The sequence below is a fragment of the Zea mays genome, chromosome 1, assembly GCF_902167145.1.
Source record: "Zea mays cultivar B73 chromosome 1, Zm-B73-REFERENCE-NAM-5.0, whole genome shotgun sequence".
Lineage (NCBI taxonomy): Eukaryota > Viridiplantae > Streptophyta > Magnoliopsida > Poales > Poaceae > Zea > Zea mays.
The window spans coordinates 132,476,797-132,499,181 of NC_050096.1; the positions used below are offsets into that span (position 1 = coordinate 132,476,797).

The 22,385-nt window shown below is 42.5% G+C and overlaps 1 long non-coding RNA gene across 1 annotated transcript; it reads right to left on the reverse strand.

Annotated features, from left to right (window-relative positions):
• Positions 1-7,996: 7,996 nt before the first annotated feature.
• On the reverse strand, positions 7,997-9,481 carry LOC103638783 (uncharacterized). The gene is made up of 4 exons (XR_559030.4): positions 9,415-9,481; positions 9,258-9,316; positions 8,673-8,754; positions 7,997-8,069 (listed from the first exon to the last, which is right to left on the reverse strand). It is a non-coding gene; the product is annotated as an uncharacterized lncRNA (long non-coding RNA).
• Positions 9,482-22,385: the final 12,904 nt, after the last annotated feature.

Here is a 22,385-nt window from a genome sequence, read left to right on the forward strand (position 1 = left end):
GTGGTACCTGTTCTTGACCTGTGGGGTGTGTGAGACAGCAAGAGTGAGCTCACATACGTTCATCGCTCAACAAGTTGTGGGGAATAATGTGCATGAACTCGCCAAAGGTGGGAGCTCACGTGAAGTGTAAGGCTTACCAAAGGAGATGGTTAGAGCTGAGCATTGCTTTTAAAGTTGGTCAAAATTTTATTAGCAGTTACTAAGTATAAGTAAATACCAACCCAGTTAAATAGTAGAACAAAAGTAACAACTTCACCTGCGATGCAATGCATATGACAAATTGAGTTTAAGTTCCATAATTTAATCATGTGAGGGTCCGAGCTGCTCATGACCGTGAGCACGGCTAGTATACCAGTTTTACACTCTGCAGAGGTGGCGCATCTTTACCCACAAGTCATGTTACCCATCTGCCAAGGGATCGCGACTTCCCATACACCTCTACCGAGGAGGCGAGGCAGGGTAACACTACGAGGCCTTTACAAAGTTCTACTAGCTTCAGAAAACCCGCTACAGTTTATAGGAAGCTCCAATGCAGGAATTCCCTTGCAGGACCGCCATCGCAGCAAAATCCTCCCGAGGGTCTCCCTACACTGACCACTCCCCTACTGCCCTTGCCCCTTTCGGGTAAGGTAGTCCTCCACTAGCTTTCCTAATTAATCAGCCAAGGGCGTCCCATTATACCCTTGTGGTAGCACTGTTTTCCCGGGTGGTCGCTCCATGTTCCAATTAACATAATGATCTTATCATGAACGATAAATAACAACGGATAACAAAAGTATAATCATGAGTAATGTACCTTCATACCCAAAACCACATAAAGCACTAGCAAGTACTACCCAAAAAGTTCAGTGGTAACAAGGTATAAAGATAATCAAACTAGGGTAACCTATTGGGTCCCATCAAAATTAACCTATGCAGATCATTATGATTGATTAGAACATGGCTGGGTAAAAAGAAGTGATCAAGGGCACAACTTGCCTAGGACTTGAGATTCCAGGTACCAGGATGATTCTTCAGATCCTCGAAACCTCACTGCTAGTCGTAGCAATACAAACAAACATGGTATAGACAAAATTAACATCACACCAAACATAAGTACAAACTGAATAAGAATATTCTACACGCTGCTACGAGATCGCGGAATCGAGAACTACTAACATCGGAGTTACGATTAAGGAGTTATGATATTATAGAAGATTTATGTGATTAAAATGTTAAACTATATTATAAATTGTTTAATATAAATCACATAAGAGGTTATTCTATAAATAATTCTCTCAACTTTAATCTAAGTTATAAATTGACCATAGACCGTATTCTAGTAATCTATAATGGTAAGCAGTTTAACCAGACTAACCACATCAGTTAGATACAACTCTAATTATAAAATAATGAGGCATGATATAATAAATATTGTTATTGCATAGTAGATATTTATACAAGAATAACGCCACTTAAACAGATCAAATCGGAGTTATCGACTTTAAGTTATGAATTTCTTGAGATTCTATGTGTTTTGTACAAGATTAAATAGGATATAAATTTTAATGTGACTTCTATGTCAAAACAGTGGCATTAGATGATAAACAATAATATTATAAAATTATAGAAATTGGAATAGACTCATTTGGACTTAATATGAATTTTCTAAGGATTAAATAAGATTCTGGAATTGTTTTTATATAAGAAATTCATTTTATAAATCATTTTCTCCGATTTTCCATTCCCCCGGACTGCGCCTCAATTATTAGAGAAGACAGGGGCCTCGGCACAAAAATAACTAAGACACAGGCTAACCCGAGATGTACTGCGGGTTGATTTGGTGAATTCGCGAGGGTTCTTTTATAAAATGAGCGCGGTCGAGGGAAACTCCTGATCTGAGCCGTCAGATCAAAACAGACGGTCCAGATTAGATTTACCCCTCCGTGAACCGGTACGCAGCGCGGTCTCTCGGATCCAAATCCTACGTCCCTGCTTTAATGAAGCCCAGAGCGAGTGATTCACATCCGATCCCGATCGGACGGTTCCTGTTACCCCTATCCGAAACGCTACACAGTATCACATCCGGGCCATCAAAAGGAGATCTAACGGCACCAGGTTGTCTTCTACCTCCAGAATCCAGTAACGACAGCGGCGATCCACACGGTGGCGCACACCGGCAAGTAGAGCACCCGGGGTCCTAAACCTAGATACGATTGAATCTATGCAGAGGTGTGGAGAAATATAATCTGATCGAGGCCATACCAACGGTTGGGAGCAGCAAAGGCGGATTGGCCGCGGTGGGAGGTGATTAGCGAGGCGCAGAGAATGCCGACGAGCAATTTGTCACCCGAGGCTTGTCCGACGCACGCAGCGGCGCCGCGACTTCCTCCAGCGCGCCTCCTGCGACAACCCTTTGTACTTTGTGCACTCTACACTCCAACGTCAATGGTAGACGACGTCTACGACGAACTCTCCAATCCTGATCTCAATGCTGGCTCCCACTCAATCACCCACTGCGTGCGACGTCCTTCCAGCACTCGGTTCTCGCACAGCGCCACGCGACCCAGGGGTAGCTATATGGACAGGCGGCTGGTATTCGTATTCTTATACGGCTGCAACTAGGAGGGTCCAGCGGAGAAGATAAGTCCGCTGCATGCCCCGGCTCCGGTAGAATAGGGCATGTGCATGAGAGTTCACGTGGGTGGAAAAAAAAACGAACTACGGCCAGTGCTTTCCCCATGCCGAAACAAGCTCGAGCAGTTGCAACAACTCGGCGAAGAATCCGGAAAGGAAGGGTCTGTTGCTACGTCCATGCAAGGTAGAAGATTCTGAACGTGGGCCCTTGTCAACAACCCAGGTCATGAGCAAGGGATTTTGCGGCTCGGCTAGAAATACAAAAAAACGTGGGCTATGGTGCTATATGGAGATTAGGCTGAGTAGACATCACGGGTAGGTCTTTTCTTTTTTTTTCTGTTTTTCAATTCCATTTTAAATACACAATCAAACTCCATTACGATGTAAATATTTATTTTAGATATGGTGTTCACATGTGATGATAAATAGATACAACACACACATATAAATAAAGGAAATAAATTTTTTTTCTTTTATATTATTTCTCACAAATTGGGTATTACAAATCCTACCCCCCTTAACAAGAATCTCGTCCTCGAGATTTGTAAGAAAAAGGATTATACCAAGATTGGTTTGTAATTGAGATTGTAGTTTCTAATTGATTCAAAAATTAAGAGTCTCTTTCTTTTTTAAAAAAATACTATTTAGCAAGTACTTAGAAATGCATGGGTATCTTCTAGTTTAGACACACAGTTAGGTGAGAAGAAAGATGGTTAGAGTGAGGTTAGATGATGGTAAGAAGAACTTGGTAAGGGAAGACTCCATCCAAGGTGGTAAATCTTGAATCATCTCGAGATCTTATTTGACTCCTATTCTTCCATGTCGAGGTTGATCTCCTCCCTCTTGCTCTTTGGTGTCTCCATCCAGGTTTGGGACAAGAGGCTAAGATAGATCCGTTATGTAGGTCAATTTGTTGGGTATGGCCAAGTTGATCTAGGTCACCAATTTAGGCTTAAGTGAATTTTGGAGTATGGCCTTATCTTTTGTACCAGCATTAAGTAACTTACTCTAGATTATATCATAATAGATTAGATAAAATCTGATTAGGATGGATATGACTAGATTAGACTAGTTAAGATCTAAATAAATTTTGGATTAGCTTATGGTTGTTATTCTAGAGTGGAATAAATATGCTGATTAGGGCAAGATGGATCCATAAGGATAAGGTAGAATCTTTTGAGATTAATTAGATCTATTAGGGTGACATAAGATCTTTTCAAGATAAGATGAGTATCTTTTAAGATAAGATGGATCTATGAGTGTAAGATAGAATCTTTCAAGATGAGATGGATATTGTTAGGCTAGATACTTTAACGAGGGATAATCTAGTTTACCTAGTTATTTTTATAAGCATGTTTTATATGTATATGCAGATGTAATTGTGGACATTACTCCACAACTCATCACACTCAATCGAAGATCCAAATCAGACATTTATCATAAGAACAAACATTCAAGCATACAAATATCTACAAAAAAATACTTTTGATTTTGTTCCTAAGAGTGGGTCTCCTATCCCTAAAGGTCACTTTAGGTACATGATTTCAAAGTGTGAAATCCACATTTGTCTTTAGAAAGAAAAGATAAGAATAATCAGAGTGAAGCGGAAATAGATGAGAAAAGATTAAGAAGAGTTTAGAAAGGACAAGAGTAGCAAGGGTAAGTAAGTATTGGTTGTCCAGTTCTATCTAGGTTTCGTCCTACAGTCAACATTCCTCTGATACCACTTCTGTAACACCCGGGTTTTAGGGGACCAAAGCCCGGGCGTAAACATAATCACCAGGTGTGATGGGACCAAGTCTCACACATATGATGAATCATGGCACAGGATCGAATGTCACAACTTTACTACATAACAGGAGTTCTATACAAAAATAAATAATTACATTATATGGAGACAACGGTCCAACAACCCAAAGTTGACTGGGAGACGACGGCCTAGACCACTCACGAACACATCGCAGCATCCTCCAAGCGCCTCATCCTGTGGTACCTGTTCTTGACTTGTGGGGTGTGTGAGACAGCAAGAGTGAGCTCACATACGTTCATCGCTCAACAAGTTGTGGGGAATAATGTGCATGAACTCGCCAAAGGTGGGAGCTCACGTGAAGTGTAAGGCTTACCAAAGGAGATGGTTAGAGCTGAGCATTGCTTTTAAAGTTGGTCAAAATTTTATTAGCAGTTACTAAGTATAAGTAAATACCAACCCAGTTAAATAGTAGAACAAAAGTAACAACTTCACCTGCGATGCAATGCATATGACAAATTGAGTTTAAGTTCCATAATTTAATCATGTGAGGGTCCGAGCTGCTCATGACCATGAGCACGGCTAGTATACCAGTTTTACACTCTGCAGAGGTGGCGCATCTTTACCCACAAGTCATGTTACCCATCTGCCAAGGGATCGCGACTTCCCATACACCTCTACCGAGGAGGCGAGGCAGGGTAACACTACGAGGCCTTTACAAAGTTCTACTAGCTTCAGAAAACCCGCTACAGTTTATAGGAAGCTCCAATGCAGGAATTCCCTTGCAGGACCGCCATCGCAGCAAAATCCTCCCGAGGGTCTCCCTACACTGACCACTCCCCTACTGCCCTTGCCCCTTTCGGGTAAGGTAGTCCTCCACTAGCTTTCCTAATTAATCAGCCAAGGGCGTCCCATTATACCCTTGTGGTAGCACTGTTTTCCCGGGTGGTCGCTCCATGTTCCAATTAACATAATGATCTTATCATGAACGATAAATAACAACGGATAACAAAAGTATAATCATGAGTAATGTACCTTCATACCCAAAACCACATAAAGCACTAGCAAGTACTACCCAAAAAGTTCAGTGGTAACAAGGTATAAAGATAATCAAACTAGGGTAACCTATTGGGTCCCATCAAAATTAACCTATGCAGATCATTATGATTGATTAGAACATGGCTGGGTAAAAAGAAGTGATCAAGGGCACAACTTGCCTAGGACTTGAGATTCCAGGTACCAGGATGATTCTTCAGATCCTCGAAACCTCACTGCTAGTCGTAGCAATACAAACAAACATGGTATAGACAAAATTAACATCACACCAAACATAAGTACAAACTGAATAAGAATATTCTACACGCTGCTACGAGATCGCGGAATCGAGAACTACTAACATCGGAGTTACGATTAAGGAGTTATGATATTATAGAAGATTTATGTGATTAAAATGTTAAACTATATTATAAATTGTTTAATATAAATCACATAAGAGGTTATTCTATAAATAATTCTCTCAACTTTAATCTAAGTTATAAATTGACCATAGACCGTATTCTAGTAATCTATAATGGTAAGCAGTTTAACCAGACTAACCACATCAGTTAGATACAACTCTAATTATAAAATAATGAGGCATGATATAATAAATATTGTTATTGCATAGTAGATATTTATACAAGACTAACGCCACTTAAACAGATCAAATCGGAGTTATCGACTTTAAGTTATGAATTTCTTGAGATTCTATGTGTTTTGTACAAGATTAAATAGGATATAAATTTTAATGTGACTTCTATGTCAAAACAGTGGCATTAGATGATAAACAATAATATTATAAAATTATAGAAATTGGAATAGACTCATTTGGACTTAATATGAATTTTCTAAGGATTAAATAAGATTCTGGAATTGTTTTTATATAAGAAATTCATTTTATAAATCATTTTCTCCGATTTTCCATTCCCCCGGACTGCGCCTCAATTATTAGAGAAGACAGGGGCCTCGGCACAAAAATAACTAAGACACAGGCTAACCCGAGATGTACTGCGGGTTGATTTGGTGAATTCGCGAGGGTTCTTTTATAAAATGAGCGCGGTCGAGGGAAACTCCTGATCTGAGCCGTCAGATCAAAACAGACGGTCCAGATTAGATTTACCCCTCCGTGAACCGGTACGCAGCGCGGTCTCTCGGATCCAAATCCTACGTCCCTGCTTTAATGAAGCCCAGAGCGAGTGATTCACATCCGATCCCGATCGGACGGTTCCTGTTACCCCTATCCGAAACGCTACACAGTATCACATCCGGGCCATCAAAAGGAGATCTAACGGCACCAGGTTGTCTTCTACCTCCAGAATCCAGTAACGACAGCGGCGATCCACACGGTGGCGCACACCGGCAAGTAGAGCACCCGGGGTCCTAAACCTAGATACGATTGAATCTATGCAGAGGTGTGGAGAAATATAATCTGATCGAGGCCATACCAACGGTTGGGAGCAGCAAAGGCGGATTGGCCGCGGTGGGAGGTGATTAGCGAGGCGCAGAGAATGCCGACGAGCAATTTGTCACCCGAGGCTTGTCCGACGCACGCAGCGGCGCCGCGACTTCCTCCAGCGCGCCTCCCGCGACAACCCTTTGTACTTTGTGCACTCTACACTCCAACGTCAATGGTAGACGACGTCTACGACGAACTCTCCAATCCTGATCTCAATGCTGGCTCCCACTCAATCACCCACTGCGTGCGACGTCCTTCCAGCACTCGGTTCTCGCACAGCGCCACGCGACCCAGGGGTAGCTATATGGACAGGCGGCTGGTATTCGTATTCTTATACGGCTGCAACTAGGAGGGTCCAGCGGAGAAGATAAGTCCGCTGCATGCCCCGGCTCCGGTAGAATAGGGCATGTGCATGAGAGTTCACGTGGGTGGAAAAAAAACGAACTACGGCCAGTGCTTTCCCCATGCCGAAACAAGCTCGAGCAGTTGCAACAACTCGGCGAAGAATCCGGAAAGGAAGGGTCTGTTGCTACGTCCATGCAAGGTAGAAGATTCTGAACGTGGGCCCTTGTCAACAACCCAGGTCATGAGCAAGGGATTTTGCGGCTCGGCTAGAAATACAAAAAAAACGTGGGCTATGGTGCTATATGGAGATTAGGCTGAGTAGACATCACGGGTAGGTCTTTTCTTTTTTTTTCTGTTTTTCAATTCCATTTTAAATACACAATCAAACTCCATTACGATGTAAATATTTATTTTAGATATGGTGTTCACATGTGATGATAAATAGATACAACACACACATATAAATAAAGGAAATAAATTTTTTTTCTTTTATATTATTTCTCACAAATTGGGTATTACAATCAACAAGCATGATTAGTGTATGAGAATAACTGTTTGTACACTATTTCATGAGAATGCTAAATTTGACCTAGGTATGAGAAGATCTAAAGGTATTTTGGTGACCAGATTAGTGTTGTGTCAAAAAATAATATTACAACTGAAAGTGCGTAAAGAAAACACTTCCTGAACTGGAGGAAGCATCCAACAAAACATGATAAAACCTGGCTAATGGATGCTATAATCGAGCACTATCAAGATACTTGTAAGTTATAACCAATATAGATGAAATATTATGATATTACCTTCTTGCTCAAACCGTTTACAGAGCTCATCTGGAGGCAATAGCTTTTGTGAGCTGTCAAGAACCTGAAGAAAGGCAAGTACAAATAAGCAATAATAAATAATACTTCTAGAGATACAAAACCATCTGTGGCAATACTCAGTATGGACAAAAATTCTTGGGGGCCTCCCTGCTGTATTTACGGTAAAAAACATGGACAAAATCAGATGGTGACATATAAACTTCTAGATAGAACATCCAATTCTCCATCCTATCATGGTACATGAAGTACCGCAGTATAAGGAAGAATTGCCCTCATTACAAGTGCATTTACCAACAACAAGATCTCTTAGTACGGCAACATTCTTCTATCATCCCATCAACCAAAACCTAGCATACCATTAACTCGTGTACAACTTGGATTGACAACTGATGTATCCAAAAAAACTTAGATATACAGGGTAAGACAGTATCTACTACACAACATTTAGGTTTTTTACCACATCAAAATGGAAGGATGGATGAAAAAAATATGGCACTAAAAGTGCATAGTATCATATGTTGAAATTTGACATCCAACTATGAACTTTATCAGATAAGTATCCATTACCATCCACCACAAACATGGGAAGAAACATCCAAATGCAAAAAAGAACTGATAGAAGTATGGAAAAGTAGAGAGTTTTCACCTGAGGAAACGGAACACATTTGCTCCCAGGCACATGCCCACTTCTAATCCCCTTTCGTGGCTCGGGAACTGCACCATCAAATCTGAATACAAATTTCAAATCAGTTAATCTGAAAATACAAGACAGTTGCGCAAAATAACAAGTACAAAACTTGGACTGCCAAAACATATCTATATATTATTGTACTATTAGTGTCACAAAGTGTGTGCTGGTAAAATCAAAAGATACTTAAATACAAAAAAAGCTTAGGTGACCAAAATATCTAAAACATAAGTTATATCAGTATTTGTCCTGAATGCAAACCACTTAGGGCTAGTTCGCTTACAGTATGCACTGAGCGGCTGCACGCTGAGGAATTATTTCATTACAACGACTTAAAAAACTGTTGTGCCTCTCAAAAGAAAAGAGAGAAGAACATACTTTCAAGCAGTCATAGAAACTACCAAATGCATGTAGCCTTCAGAAAACCACCATCAATATTAAGCAGAATCTTACAGATACAGGCAGAGGCAGTATATAGTATATACTGCATGCATGTACGATGTACTTATAGACTTCATCATAATTAAAATATGAGTAACATACCTAGGTTTTGATCGAGCATCTATAAGTTGATGTGTCTGGGTCTTGATGTTCTCTTTCACCTGAGAAAATCATCTATTAGTTGCTACAAAATATGCAGAAAGAATCCAGTGAGTCATGAAGAAAACAACAAGCAGGTTTGGGACACTTAAGCACTGACCTGATCAAGACTCCAAAGAAGATGAGGCTGCAACTTTGCTTCAAATGTGGTTGGACCAACCTCGAGAAACATATTAAGATTATGTATAATTGATATTAAACCATGGTTACAACTACTGAACCTGCTACAAATCACAAACTTAAACAATGAGTTTCTAATGGCGAAACAGGAACATCATTGATTACCAGCAGCAGCCATGCCTGAAGCAGCACCTAGCGCTTCCAGTAAACCAATTAGCATGAATTGTGGCTTCGGAAGCGCTAACATTTCTCTAGTGACAATCCTAGCACGAAATCTTATGAAGAGAATTGAGAAATACACTAGGACATACCTGCAAACAATATGAAGTAGTTCAGTACTAGTACGTAGCAGTTTGCGCAAAGGAAATACACAAGGACTCTACTGATACATAATTTGATCTAATCATCACACTTCATAAGCCCCAGGAAAACTTTACTTTGACAAGCGAGAACCAGCAACGTACGTCTAATAAATTTAACTAATACAGAAAACTACAATTGCACACAGTTACTATAGTACTATCTATTAGCACAAAAAATGCTTAACAGCCTATCACCCTCACACACGTTGCAGGCGCACTGGAAAAGCAATCATGTTTCAGGAAACATATTTTAGGCTGGATTAGCAGAATTTCATATGTGATCATGTCTGACAAGGTTATGCAGTATGTTTCAACTAAAACAACTGCAGAAATTTGCACATCTCAACTTCTACACATCAATCAGCATTGGTAATGTGACGTTGAACAATAAATATGGAGAATGGGGAGATAATGACCATTACCTCCATTTTAGAACTACCTCAACAACTCTCTATCTTGACATAAATTCCCTCAACTTCATCAACTTGTCATTAAGTGTTGCCATGGTCACTACGAGAAGACCACGGCCTCAACATTGTCTGAATTGTGCGATACACACTGCATTGATCCCCACTGTCTGAATTGTGTGCCCCATCACCATTCTCTTGGCCCCAGGGATCATCCCAAGCACCCCCTCCAGCCTCTTGCAGTCACAATCGAAGCCGTCGGAGAACCTCCTTAGCCAGACCACGGCGTCCCAGCCTCACATATACTCCGGCGCCCTGGCATTGTCGCCACCCTCGCCACGGATCCACAATCGAAATCCGAAGGTAATTTACAGTTTTTTTGTTTTTCTTTTTGGTTGTAGCAGTATAGTCCTTCCCACAGAACTGAAGACTAGAAACTGGTTATAGAACGTGATCAAGATATGGAACACGCAACTGTAAGAGCACTTATACAGATTTAGAGTCACCTTTTCGAACAGTTGCCCACAAATACTGGTTAAAGAACTTGACAACCTGCAATGTCCTAACAAATGTAAGAGCACTTATACAGAACACACCGTCAGCTTTGCCTGATCAAGATATGGAACAAAATCTAAACCACTACAAAGGAGTTCAATCAAAAAGATTTAGAGTCACCTTTTCGAACAGTTGCCCACAAATCTCAATATGTGCAGCGTCCACAGTTTCTTGAGGGATGCAAAGACGCACTTGGAATGCCATCAGAGCTTCCACTTCCTCCTTGCTCAGCTCTCCATCAGCTACAAACTGCTGAAGCTTCTGTCTGTAAATTTCTGAAGTTTGAAGAGGAATTAGTAAGCATGATGTTCTGAATACAAACAGAATACTGGCAAGGCCAGATTTTTTTGAATTAAAATCTAACACCATAACTCGGAATGGCCCTAGTTTGAATGGTATTAATATACTTATACATACAATTCGTAGTTTTATTATTATGAAAATAGATGCAAGCTTCTTCTGGTCAAAACATTTGTAGAATACTTTTTTGTTGGTAAATTTCATCCGTGATCATAGGCAATACGCTAAATATGAACCAAACACAAGTTACCTTTCCAAAACATATATAATACCTCCTGCAGTCAAGGTATAGTTTTGACAATATAGCAGTCTAAAATAACAATGCAGCAGTATCAGCATGACAGCACAAAGATTAGTGTATAGATGTCTTGTATAACATATTGTCACTGAGCAAAACCCCTTATTTACCACAACAGATAGCAGCGCTGTGGAATTAATGTTGCAGTCAAGCTAAAATTTTCTGATGGGGCCTATTCCAAATTGTGAGATATTCAATTTATTTACGGCTAAGCTCAATTGACTAGCTTGTGTGCACTTCTCCTCTCTTGGTTGCCTGTTGCATGCTGCCTTTTCTACCGGTCACCTATACATGTTTGATTTCATTTTCTGTAACTCCTTTTCTATTCATTCTTTTTTAAATAAAATGAACAGTAGGGGCCTCCCCTACTGTATTTCTCCTAAAAAAGAACTAGAAGTAGGTTATGTTAATTTGTCCCCACACAAAACAAGCACCATCAGTAAACTAGAAATTAAATCACCTTCTTATCATCCACAATTCCATCTGAAAGTACTTCTGTAGCATAGGCCTTATAGAGTATCTTGAGATCATCAGCTCTCCTATCGTGATCATCCTCTCCAGCTATGCATGACAAGCACAAAAAAAATCTTAAGCAAGGCCGAGCTCACTACAAAAGTATGATTGCAAAAGGTTTAACTGTTTTACCTAATGAAATAGGGCCAAGACCACGAGCAATTTTATCAGCTTCAGGGTGTTTGCTTAATGTTGTAAGCAAACTATTAAATTTAATTACAATATTCACTTCTTCCACAGCCTGAGTTAGACTATCCCTGCAATCACATGGTTCAGAGGTAAGATAAGTCCACCAATGCTCTGAAATGGTAAGTCTGTATTTATAGGCATGCCAACATTTAGAGGATTGACCAAACTACATACTTCATACAGTGGACGACTGACTCCACAATGTTACCGGATATATTGGCAAACACAAAAACTGCGAGCTATAGCAGAGCAACCATCCATAGATATGTCATCAAACGAAGGTATTTCCATAGGAGAATTAAGGCTAGGTGACGTCTAGAAGCACTTCCTATGGACAATAGCTGGACCAGACTCCTCATACTCAGCCCTTGAGATCCACATCTACACAGGGAAAACAAGAACTTATGTCAGAACTTCACAAAATAGACTCAGATAGTAGATACAGAATAGCCGTCGGAAAACTTGGTGTTACCTGCTGAAATGTGCTCAGGGATGCAAGGATTGGTCATCTGATCCAGACACTGTACTTCCTCTCTAGTGGAGCGACGACCTTGATCTTCATGCTGCTTGGCGTGAGCGTGGTGATCTCCAATACATGCAAACGATTTGTGCAATAGCACAAGGAATGACACCAGTCCCTGAAGATTTAGTCAAACACATAGTCAGTTATTGAAAACAACACAGTGATTTCCTGACAACTGAAAACAGTTGCGGCGGCTGATGCTGCTTAATTTCTACAGGTTTTACTGAGTAGTGCTGCTGCAGCTAGCACTTCCTATCGCGGCCAGTTATGATTCCTCACAACTGATGATCTGAAATGTCATTTTCTTATCAGAAGGCATTCGATGCATCTGACACTCGACATCTCAAGAAGTCCAGCACATGAGCACAAGCACATCAATGTCCAATGCACAAACCTCATGACCCTTCCCCTTTTTGGTGGAAAGAATTCCATCTCCAGGATTTGTGGACATGAGTCATATAATATTTTCAAACATTTAAGAAATCTTGAATCAGCATTTGGTTATAAGCCTAACCTGCTCTGCAAAAGAACCAAAATTTGCCAAAAAAAATTATAGCCAGATGGAACTACAAAAACAATAAGAACAATAAGGCCATAGTTTCGGAAGTTCCAAATCAGGACCAATACATTTTCGTGGTCATTAAACGACTAGATCCAAAAGTTCCTTTCTAAATTCTAATCACAAGGATCTCTGCAGTGTTCACGTGCACAGATGAACTATACGTCCATTACCAGAAGCTTATTATATCGAAAATTTACAAGGAGAGGAGATCTAGTGCAATACTACTAGCCACCTTGAAATAAACACAGGATCAAAGCATCCACAGGTCACCAAGGAAGTCTCAGCAACTTTGGCGAACCTTACTCCTACTACGGATCCAACACTTAATAGAACCAGCGAACCCCACTGCATGACTGCAACCTATCACCCAGCCTCCAGTATCCAGTCCTCTAAACATCCTCGGCAACAACAAGAAACAGCAACACTAAAGAAGTACGGGAGGAGCCCTCGATTCGCTCACCTGTGACGGGGAGGAGGAGGTTGCGACGGCGGCACGAAGTGTACCAGGCAAAGTACGGGAGGTTGCGGCGGGCGCGGTGGGCGGCGCGGGTGGGCAGCGCGGGTGCTGTTGGCGGCGCGGGTGCTGCTGGCGGTGGGCTGGAGGGGGGCGCGGTGGGCGGCATGGGTGGGCGGCGCCCTGGGCGGCACAGTGCTGCATGTGGGCGGAAAAGAAAGCTGGTGAAAAGAGACTCGCGGCGCGGGATGGGATTTAGGTTTTTTTTTGCTTAAGTTCGACGGTTTCGAGTTGGCCCACGAACTTAATTTAAGAACGTGGGTACCCACGTTCCTAATAGGCTAAGTTCGACAGTTTTGGCTAGGACCCACGATCTTAATTTAAGAACATGGGTACCCATGTTCTTAAAAAAACCCATGAACTTAACTGATATAAGAACGTCGGTACCCACGTTCTTAACAAAACCCACGAACATTTATCAGTTTCTTGTAGTGCATGTCTTCGAGGATTTGATTTACCCTCTCTGTCTGACCATCTGTTTGAGGATGGTATGCTGAGCTTCGTATTACCTGGGTCCCAAGTGATTCTTGTAGCTGCTCCCAAAAGCGTGCCACAAACAGTGCTCCTCTGTCAGATACAATGGTCTTTGGAATACCATGCAAACACACTATTTGATCAACATAGATTTCTGCATATTTCTCTGTCTTGTGGGTGGTATGCACTGGTAAGAAATGAGTGGTCTTGGTCAATCTGTCTACAATAACCCAAATGGAATCATGGTGTCTGGAGGTCTTGGGCAATCCCACGATAAAATCCATGCAGATGTCCTCCCATTTCCAAGATGGTATGGGAAGGAGTTGCAAAGGGCCTGCTGCCTTCAAATGACTGGCTTTGATTCTCTGGCAGGTATCGCACTCGGATATGTACTTGGCAATTTCCCTCTTCATTCTGGTCCACCAGTATAAGGATCTGAGATCATGATACATCTTGTTACTGCCGGGGTGCATGGAGAATTTTGAAAGGCGGGCTTCATCCAATATCTTCTTTCTGAGCTCAGGGTCCTGGGGAACAACCAATCGATCTCCAAACCATAGAATTCCCTTGCTGTCCTGACGGAAGCACTTGTATTTCTCTGCCTTCTGCTTGATCATTTCTTTGATAACCTGAACACACTTGTCTTCAATCTGTGCCCTGACTATTTGCTCTTGTAATGTGGGCTCCACCGAGATATAGTTCAAAGCACCTGAAGAAACAACTTCTAGGTTTAGCTTGCACAACTCATCACACAGGGTAGTAACTCTTGCATCCATGCTCATACAATTGCACTGGGCCTTTCTGCTCAAGGCATCTGCCACAACATTGGCCTTGCTAGGATGGTAATGCACCTCCAAATCATAGTCCTTGATTAACTCTAACCATCTCCTCTGCCTCATATTAAGATCTGCGTGAGTGAAAATGTATTTGAGACTCTTATGATCAGTGTAATTGTTACAGTGAGCTCCCATCAAGTAGTGTCTCCATATCTTGAGAGCATGAACCACGGCTGCTAACTCCAGATCATGTGTAGGGTAGTTCTGCTCATGGGGTCTGAGTGCTCGGGAGGCATAAGCAATTACTCTGTTATCTTGCATTAAGACACATCCCAATCCCGTACCAGAAGCATCGCAATAAACTTCAAAGTGCTTGGTGTTATCAGGTTGAGCCAGCACTGGGGCTGTTGTCAAATGTTGCCTTAGCGTATGAAAGGCGGCTTCACACTTCTGGCTCCAATTATACTTAACTCCCTTCTTCAACAGTTGAGTCATTGGCTTGGCAATTCTGGAGAAATCCGGAATAAATCGTCGATAATACCCTGCCAATCCCAGAAAACTCTGAATCTGCCTTACTGTAGTCGGGGGTTTCCAATCCATCACCTCTTGTACCTTCTCAGGATCAACAGATATCCCATCCTGAGAAATTGTGTGACCCAAGAATTTAATTTCCTTCAGCCAGAATTCACATTTAGACAATTTGGCATACAACTGATGGTCACGCAGCCTCTGAAGTACAGTATGCAAATGTTTAGTGTGCTCGGCTTCATTCTTGGAATAGACCAGAATATCATCAATGAAAACGACCACGAATTTGTCCAACTCTGGCATGAATACTGAGTTCATCAGGTACATAAAATAAGTCGGGGCATTGGTCAGCCCAAAAGACATCACCAAAAACTCATAAAGCCCATATCTGGTTGAGAAGGCCGTCTTGGGAATATCACTGGCACGAATCTTGATCTGATGGTAGCCCGAGCGAAGATCTATCTTGGAGAACACTTTGGCTCCCACCAACTGATCAAACAAAACATCAATGCGGGGCAGTGGGTATTTGTTCTTGATAGTCACCGCATTGAGAGGGCGGTAATCAACACACATTCTCAAACTCTCATCCTTCTTCTTCACAAATAAGGCTGGGCATCCCCAAGGTGAAGTACTTGGGTGAATGAACCCCTTTTCTAACAACTCCTGCAGTTGCTTTTTCAGTTCTGCCAATTCTGCGGGAGGCATCCAATATGGTCTCTTTGAGATAGGGGCAGTCCCGGGTTGCAATTCAATGGCGAACTCAATGTCTCTATCAGGTGGCATCCTTGGCAATTCATCCGGAAATACATCTGGGTAGTCACAGACTACTGGGATCTTTTCCACTGGGGATTCTATCATAACGAAGGCACAAGAACGGGTACAACCCTGAACAGGCAAATATAAAGTAGTCTCGCCGTAAGCAGGGGAGTGAATCTCAATGGCCCTAGCTGCAATATCCAATACTGCCTGATGCCTGGATAACCAATCAGTTCCCAATATAATACCCACGCTATCCAATCCTAAGATGAGAAGGGTGGTTCTAATCACAAGACTACCCAATTTTATAGGCACTTGCCTGTTGATTTGGTAGGTGGCAACCCTGCCTCCTAGTGTTGAAATTGTAATACCCCCATCGGTGTGGTGAAAAGGTAATTGGCACTTGGCGCTAAATTTGGCACTGATAAAACTGTGTGATGCACCAGAATCAAAAAGAACAATAGCAGGATAATTCAAAACTGTAAAGATACCAGTCATGACGGGTGCTCCCTCTGGAATATCAGCCATGGTCATGAAGTTCAGCCTGCCTTGCCTCACTTGCACCTTCTGCCTCTTGCCTTGGTTCTGATTAACATTCTGCCCCTGCCTATGCTAGTTTCTGGGGCAATTCTTGGCATAATGTCCGGTGTTGCCACATGTGAAACACCTGTTGTCATTTGCCTGGCGATATTGCTGCTGCTGTTGATTGTTCCTCTGGGCTGGAAACTGGGTGCGGTTGGGTGCCTGCTGCTGCTGCTTCTGCTGTGGTCGGATCACCCAACGCCCTTGCTGCTACTGCGGTCCCCTGTTCTGAGTGTCAGACACAATCCTGAAACGCTGGGGCTGAGCTGAAGGTCCTGGTACAGGGGTCTTCCTCTTCTTCTCTGCTTGACGAGTTGTGATACATTCCTCCTAGGAAATGGCCATGTTGACTAACTCATTATAGTTGTTGGCCCTGACGGTGTTGAGATGGTCACGGAGCTTAGTGCTGAGCCCCCTCCTGAACCTGTCCCTCTTCTTCTCGTCCATGTCTGCATGGTACCCAACATACTGGCACAGGTCATTGAAGGCCTGAGCATACTGTAACACTGTCCTGTTTCCCTGAGTGAGTGCCAGAAACTCGTTGAGCTTTCGGTCCATAATACCGGCTTGTATATGGTGCCCCCTGAAAGCTGCCTTGAACTCTCTCCATTCCACCTCTCAGTCATCTGGCTGCATAGCAAGAAAATGGTCCCACCAAGTCCTTGCGGGTCCGCGAAGCTGCTGGGTGGTGAACCTGACCTTAGTGACCTCTGAGCAAACTCCATGGAGTAGTGGGAATTTGGATTCCACTACTCTCAACCATACATCCGCATCAAGTGGGTCCTCCGCCTTGGTAAACAATGGTGGCTGGGTACTGAGGAACTCCTAGTAGGTGGCTGCCGTGGGGTGACGCTGATGATCTCCGCCACCATAGTGCTGGGGTGGCGGCTGACGCTGAGCTAGCTGCCTCAAGATCTCATTCTGCTGGGCCATTAGCTCCTGCAGAGTAGGAGGCGGTGGCGGCGGTGGAGGAACGCGCTCATTTTGACCACGACGCGCTCTCCCGGCCATCTGAAAAATCACATATATTCTCAATAACACATCTTTAAGGTTCAAGGTTCAATCGCGATGAAAGAGTCAAAAGGCGAAATTGATAGATTCTTGCATAAACATAAAGGATTTCACAAGGCATAAACTTTTCTTCTCAAATTAAGACAAACATCATCCATCAACCATGCTTCCAAAAGAGTTTATCACGATTACATCAATAGTCCAAAAGACTCAACTCTATCTAGCCTAGTACCCCAAGGGTGCAAAAGCTAAGCTAGCTTCGAGGAGTCCTACCATCACTGACTTCTAGCTCTACCCCTGATACCTAGTGAGCGAACGAGGCAACACTCGACTCGGGGGAAGGTGGTCTCCCTGAGCCCGCAATGTCCAAGCTGGAGGCAGTCTCCTCTCCTCCCTCAATGTCAACATCCTCATTGGCCTCCATGTCCTGGATCTCCTGGTGATGCATATCCAGGTGCTTGTTAGCCTCGGCAAGCTGCTGTTGGGTTTTAATTAACTAATCCTCGAGAACCTCGATGGTGTTCTCCCTTGTTCCCACCAGTTCCTCAAGCTCTTGGATCTCATTTGACAGCTGCTCCACCTGTAAGTCTTTTTCCACCATCTCAGTGGACAAATCAACCACAAGCTCTTCTCTGTTATCCAAGGTGATCTTAGTTGCCTCCAACAATGCCATCAGATGGGACATTGCCTCACCACGCATCACTTGCAGACGGTACAGGGCATTCATGCACCGCACTGTCAAGTGAGCAGTCTGACCTGGGTAGATAGCCCAGATGTCCTTGGCATGCTCCACTCGGTCCTTCCACATTGGGTCATCCTCATTCTCAGTGGGGAACAAGCCAATGGGGTGGGTGGACAGCTCCAAGGGGTGGAATCCACAAAAAGTGGTCAATCCGTGGAGAGCAATCGCCTCGATCGTATCCTCAGCCTGGTATCCAAAGGACTCAGAGTCCAGCGAACGCCAGCCTGGCTATAGGGGATGAGGCTCCAGGGTCATCCTCACCCTACAGCGGGGCACTTGGTGCTTCTCGAACTGCTGCACCGCGTACTGGGGAGGCATCGTGTAACCGGCCCCGTGAAGTACCTCCCACAAAATACGAGGAAAGCCCTCTCGTGCAAGCCCATCAGTGTGGGACAGTGCATTCCCTTCGTCCGAGGATCCGTGGGAAGTCATCTGTGTACGGTTAAGCGTAAGTAAAAGAAAAAGAATTATAAAAAGAAAAGGAAAACACAACTCGGCCTCTCTTCTAACTACAACAATGGTACTGGGGTACTTAGTTGGTCATCATTTTGTATTAAAGTCCTTACTCAATTATCCATTAGTTTAATTAAGAATGCATGCATGCTCGTCCTGAACGATCTCACATCAATATAAAGGGAATAGGGAAGAACTCCCATCCCTTATAGTAGCCTGTATGGCTTAATCACTTAGCCACCTAACTATCCCTCTATCATCCTAAGGCTTCCGTCCTAGGTCTATCCTGATCGTCATACGATCTATCCAACATTTGTTTCTATCAAGTTTTACTTTGGAAAAAGGATGATATTTATAGTTTATTGATTCCTTAGTGGTGGTACAAGCTCCGATACCAGCTGTGGCGGAACTGCCCGAATTATTCCGACTTAAGTGCCTTAGTCCCGCCTTAGAGGCTAGACCACACTTAAATGGGAAAAACCCGTCAATCCCTCGGATCTAGTCCGACGAGGCCACTGACAGGATCAAGTACCACAATCTCACCCGATGGTGAGTCACAGAGCAAATACAATAAAGCATAAAACCATACATTAAGGAGTATTAAATTTATTACATCATCATCGGAGTTTTGCAAAAGTAGTCATCATTGTTCGAAGTGCAGCGGAATAAAACTAACGATAATTAAACAGAGAGATGGGAAAGCCTGTCCCATCACTCCTCATGCTCCTCCTCAGCCGAGGCGAGGTCCCACTCGACAGTCCAACCCGGTGGCAAGATGGACGGCCAAGTCACTCCAGCAACCATGTCCTCCAAAGATCCTGTAAAAAAAATTATGCCACAAGCAAGGCTGAGTATACTAATACTCAGCTAGACTTACCTGGTATGAGGAGTCTACTCCTCTACCTCTAGACATGCAGCTGTTTGGCTGTGGGGTTTGGTTGCCAAAAGCACTAGCTGAGTTTCTAAATCAAGTTTTAGCTTTGTCAAGTTTAAGTGTGACTCTCTTAAGGCTAAATATGTACTATCTACTCATACATAGTAGCAAACATTTTTAGCAATCAACATCTTGTATCAACTCATCATATTTCCACTTGTTACTCAATGCAGTACAATGGATCAAGCAGTCTCCTTAGCTGCGAGAAGCAGACGATTCGAATCGAGTTTTTATCCTTGCAAGGTAAACCTAAACACACGACGTGGCGAGGCACTCCGAACCCACACACATCAACCATCCCCATCGATTCCCTAGCAATAGAAAGGGGCTCACCGCCTTGGCGTACAATGCCTCACTGACCCCGATTGTCGTCGTGCAGTGACCGCACTTGTACCCACCATAACCGGAATGGGAGACCACGTCTCAGGTCACGTGAGGAGGGCAATCTGCGGACAGGTTCACTCAGGTACTAGGCTTACCGATTTACCATATTTCTCGGTATGTGTTTAGTACGTTCAAACTCTTAACACAGGTATCCGCACGTTAATCCTTATTCCAATTTCCCATCTCGCAGACAACCAATCCCCATGGATTGTTGTCCACCGACTAGTATCATTATGATATGAAAGTGGGTACGACCAATTCTTGATCTCGCGTGAGTGCTAGAAAAATCACTCGACTTCTACCGAGACCCTACTTAATAAAGCAGCTACTCGACCTAGCAAACTAGTATTCATCTCAATAGGATTCCTGAGATCATGCAACTAGGGTTTCAAACAACTCCTACACCTAAGTGAACATTCAATCCTACAATCATTAAGTATAGTAAAATAGCATAAATAACAGGTTATGCATAAACCGGGGCTTGCCTTCCAAAGCTGTGGCAGGCAGATCCTCTGGTGCAGGCTCTGGTGCTGGATCCGGGGCTACCTCCTGAGCAACACCTTGCTCCGGCACGAGGACGTACTCTCTATCAGCGAGGTTGCAGTCTATCGAATGCAATGAATATGTATGTCATGATTATGCAGGATTTAACAACATTAAGCTAAAGGGAGAAAAAACTAAGTTAGTTAGTAACTTAGGGTTTCTTGGTCATACATGGCTTTTAGTGGTTTGTGCCTATCACTCTAGGCTTAGGTTTTGTTAAGGATAAGCATCATGGATTTGTATTTTCCCTTACATATTTCAGTGGGCAAATTAAAAAGGGTTTTGCTAGTTGGGTTAGGGTGACACAAGTTTCCATTATCAAATTTTCCCTTTTTCATTTTCTAATTAAGAGTTCTAGTGTGGGTTTGAACTACAACAGTGGTTTAACTTCTTCCAAAAATTCTGTAAAAAATCTAGTGGGCTGGCATTGGTCACTATATGCTGTTCTAGGAATTTGAGGTCCAGAATAAAAAGAGTATGCCTTGGACAAAAATAACAAAAGTTGGGCAAAGGGGGTCACTTTGCACTACAACTCTTAACTAGGGGTGGGTTCTGTCTAAAGGGTTATTTTTGTTGGCATCTAACAGTAATAACAAGCTTCTTTGCCAAAAACCACAGAGAGTTAATTGATGGTTATTTAGTTGTGATTTTCTAAAGTTAAATGCCCAAAAGGCACTTTCTACTGCCTTGTTATTTGAAAAATGTCAAACAGCAGATTTCATATTTTTTCTATGTTGCTAATAACAAAACATTAATTATCCCAAGGTTTGGGGTGTTTTCACTTTGGGGTTATGTTTCTAGGGTTTTTCTAAGTTTTCCTTGTTTTCTTAAAATAAAAGGTATCCCAATTATTTTGTACTAAACCAGGGTATAATAATTTTTTCTAGTGAAATATACTAAATAAGTAGGCTAACAAAAATATGGGTGCTTCCTGGTTCCTTATTTAAACCTTCATTAACATTTTCTTTAACTTTAGGCTAAAAAGGGTTTAAATGGTAAACTCTATCTTAACTGGGTGTACAGAGGGGTTTATTATTTTTAAACAGGTTAGGAAGTAATTAGGTACTTCTCCAAATTTTCTTAGCCTCAGTCTAACAGTGTAACCATTTTCCTTCTATTATTTAGCTTTTGGTTAAATCAATATTTAAATCAAAACCTTAAAGTTTTCTGTAACACTTAGGGGTTTTATATTTTTCTTAAGTAGTTTATATTATTTAAGATCTGGCAAAATTGGTTTTACTCAATTTGGGTGAACAAAACAGAAGATATGAATTGTTTAAGCTCTATTTGAATTTAAATCAGATCTTTAAAAAGGTTTCCTGGAAAAACCACTTTTCACCGAAGTCCTCGGGTTCTTTCCAAACTAACCATCTCAGTTATACCCCTGCGCTACTATTCCTCTGAGTCACTGACAATGCGCAAAACCCCCTAGCCTTTTCTTCTTCTCCCCCGCGGTGCCTCCCTAGGTTTAAATAGTACCCGCGGAAAAGAAAAGGGCGGCGCGGCTTACCGGCGGCGAGAGAGGTCTGGCGAGGGGCGGGGTTG